The 3,809-nt window shown below is 32.2% G+C and overlaps 1 protein-coding gene across 4 annotated transcripts in view; it reads right to left on the bottom strand.

Annotated features, from left to right (window-relative positions):
• Positions 1-3,576, bottom strand: part of LOC131947527 (adenosine deaminase domain-containing protein 1) — a 32,581-nt gene extending 29,005 nt beyond the window's left edge. Inside the window, exon 1 of one of the 4 annotated variants that reach the window (XM_059308798.1) lies at positions 3,404-3,576. The gene's annotated coding sequence lies outside the window, so the exon portion shown is untranslated. The remainder of the gene's footprint in view (positions 1-3,403) is intronic. The other 3 variants (XM_059308801.1, XM_059308808.1, XM_059308773.1) reach the window with 3 other exon arrangements.
• Positions 3,577-3,809: the final 233 nt, after the last annotated feature.

Here is a 3,809-nt window from a genome sequence, read left to right as displayed (position 1 = left end):
GTGTTTAATATTTTAAAAGAGAATATCAATGGTTCTCATTGAAAAACAAAACTTCAAAATTTTAAAATACAACCCTTAATTCATACAAATTAAATACAAAATTTTAAAAAGCAAAAAAAAAAGAGATGTTTGCTTACAATTTTCATAAAAAATTAGTGACTGCTCTATACTGCAATTTGACACAACATTTCATACAAAAAAAGAGCTTATATATATATTGCTCTTGTTTGAAGTTAAACTCAATTAGCATTGAAGGTGAAGAAATAGATATAAATACAGATATAGAGATGCCATTAGTATGGTATGTATGTCCAACTTTAAATGCAAGCTCAACAGTGAATGTAAATTTTAAAGAAAGACAGATTTACATATTAAAACAATCATAAGCGCTGGAAAAAAAAAAATGATGCTCAAAACAAAAACAGCATGCTAACCTAATTCTAATTGCTTTCTTACAACCAAAATAAAGGCATTTGAAAATAAACCAAAAGATATTCAGAAACCTTAAACCAACACACCTCCCTTACCTACAACTAAACTAAAATTACAACAACAAAAAATGCAAACAACTTACATAAACAAAAATGTAGGCCTAAAATTTTTCTTTAAACTAAAAACTAATACTTCAAATGAGTAATCTTATGTTTAAATTAAAATCCTGGCTCGGATCTAGGTCGAAGCCTATTCCTTTACTTATATTAATATAAAAATTGAAACTTAACAATATATATGTGCTATTAATCCATTGCCTAAAAATACTTCCGGGCCCAAAGTTAAACATATTGCACCAGGTGACACCCAACCTGGAGAAACCGCTGCATTTAATTAATTAAAGTCAAAGTTTGGGGTTGACTGGTTGGCTGACTACATTTTGTATAGAAAACTAAACACCTGAACATTGATTATTTAAAAGCTGCCGGGTTTCAGAAACCAATATAAAATAAAACTATTAAAAGTGTTTTATTTATTAAAAGTTGGCAATTTAACGGATGATGCAATATTTTTAAAAGCTAAGCTTTCAAGCTATACCTACCAGTTTGAATATTGTTATCCGTAGCAGCAAAATTAAATGTTGTGCTATAAAAAAGATTTAGGCCTAATAGTGCAGATAGTATAGAGGCAGAAAAAAAATCATTAGGTTAGAGATAATTTTTAGAAAAAAAAATTAAAAATATTTTTATGATGCAGAAATGGTTCACACATTTGGCATATTAAATCTACTTTTGGTTAAATATTTAGATTTTTTACTGTTTCTATTAAGTATTTGGTTTTAAACATATTATTAAAATGTCGCATAACTAGATCTAGGTCAAGTGATTATAAAGTATAACTTTATTTATTGGCAAAGTTTTGAGTACAAATAGTCAAATTACTACAAAGTGCAGTTCACAGAAGATCAACCATGGAGTTTCTGTACAGCCAATCAATGCTTGTCTATAAGGTGAAATGGCAGGTTATAATTTAGTCTTGATGAAAATAAATAAAAAAGTAGCCTTAACGTAAGTTAAACTAAGTTAAACACTCAAAATTCTTCTCAACTAAAGAATAAATCCACTCTATGTAAGTTTTGCAGCTTTAATCCTCAATAAATGTAGTGTGTTCCAGTGTTTTGAGTAAATTTGCACGAAATACACCGGCTAATCCTGGTGTTGTTTATGGCTCCAAAGTTACATGATGCCAGTGGGAGAAGAGAATATAACACCAGAATAGTTTTTTTTAAAATAATGAAGTCATCAATAGTTCACACACCCTAACGGGGTTAAAAGCGTAATTTTATATTTAACTACGTGAGGGGAGGAGGGTGGAGTTATTTAAACAACAGAGCTATACTTCTAGTAGTGATAATATAGGAAATCACAGTTTGAAGCTGGCTATTCATTATTTTCATTGTTATTGAGAACAGTCCTAAATTCTAGTTTAATGCAGGACTAGGCTACTCATTACAAAATTTTAAAAAATGTAGATGTACCATGCAAAAGTAGCCTAATACGTCCAGATCCCGTTAGCATAAAAACATTTGAAAACACATTTAAGTTATATCGTGAGTACAGCCAAGTAATTAATAATTAATTAGAAGTAATTTAAAAATTATAGGCCTACTGCTATAACATCTGACTGGAAATGTACTCATAATTTAATCAATTAGCTGATATATTAATTGTTGCTAATAATAATGAAGGGTTATTTTGGTTAAGGCATGACACACAACACTATGCATGTGGCCTGACTGATTTAAATGAGATTGTTTAAATAATTGTTTTGAGTTTATAATTAACTCAATTCAAAAAGCCTGCGCAGGTTGGTTGAGGCATGCCGCTGGGGATTCAAAGGGTTGACTCTATATACTGTCCAAAAAGTATTTATTCTGTTGTTTTGTTGATGTCCATTCATTTGTTATTTGTTTCAAACTTTCTTCTAGGGAGAGGGGGCCACTTAAAACTTTTGCATGGGGGGGGGGGGGGAGATGACTTAAAAAATTCTGGGTGTTGAAAGTATCCTATATTATTTTAATTAATAAATTCCATTTCCTTCAGGGGGGGGGGGGGAAGAGGCGGTAGAGATGCCTGAAAAGAAACACTGTTCTCGTTCCATTGTAGTTTTGTAGATCTAGATCAATTGGGGGGGAAGTATTTTACTCCAGTGTCCGATGATAGAATCTTAAAAAGATGTGTAATGTTACTGGTAGGTGACTAAAAGTAAAATAATATGCTGTGTCAAAATGGTGAATGACAAAACGGCCCCGACATGAGAGCCCCCTCAAATTGACCCCATCAAAAGGGCCAGGGAGCCAATATATTGTGAGCCCGTTTGTCGTGAGCCCATTTGTTGGGAGCCCTTATATCAGGGGCCGATTTGTCAGGAGCCAGCATGTCCTATATGAGACAAGAATATGTCAGGAGTCAATTTGTCGTAAGCCTAAATGTCGGGAGACCATTCTGACCAGGATTCAAAGGGACGACTCGAAATATCATCCAAATAAAGTATAAGCCTAGATTCTATCTACTATCTAATACTTTTAATACTAGATATCTAGATCTAATTGACTTGACTACTACAACTAGATTCTCTAGTTAGATCTAGTAGTCTAAACACTAAAGTAGTAACTAAAACTACTCAGTACTCACTCTAGGCAGTCTACACTAACTACTAGAATCTAGATATCTTATTATCTAGATCTAGATCTAAAAAAATCTAATCTAAGAAGTGTCTACTAAAGTCTAATTCATCACTTGTCATTAGGCCTACCCTAAGTAATAATTAATTAAGTATAAGGCCTAAAAAAAAAAATTGAACACACAGTAACTCACAGTTCAGTAACAGATTTAGATTAGAATCTAGATCTAGATTCTATATTTTTTTATTTAAATATATGTAGAGAGTCTAGTAGGCCTACTAAACGTACCAGCGTAGATTAAAATTAAATTATCATTGATTTAGTCCGAATGTAGTCTAGTCCTAAGACAAGGCTATGGCTCTATGAACTTACTTACTGAGGCCTAACTACTAGTAACTAGATTCTAACTAGCAACTGCAACTTGAATCTACTACGATACCAAGAATCTGAATGCATCCAAGAAGACTTGGACTATCTTTAAACTTCAGTACTCGAGAATAGGGCTAGAATCTATTTATAGATCTCAAAACCAAAACCAGTAGTTCTTAATTATTAATAATTATAATAACGAGCTGACCCGCGACGTAGCATACGCCGCTATTTAGTTTAATTCCTATTTTTCAGTAAGTCATAATTTGTGAATTCGACAGTACTGATGCTGCCACTAAAAATATTTACTTTAAAACACTAAAAC

Source organism: Physella acuta, unplaced genomic scaffold (assembly GCF_028476545.2).
Source record: "Physella acuta isolate Inbredline_101_S28 unplaced genomic scaffold, ASM2847654v3 ptg000057l, whole genome shotgun sequence".
Lineage (NCBI taxonomy): Eukaryota > Metazoa > Mollusca > Gastropoda > Physidae > Physella > Physella acuta.
The sequence above is the reverse complement of the archived record's forward strand: the minus strand, read 5'-3'. Positions and strand labels throughout refer to the sequence as shown.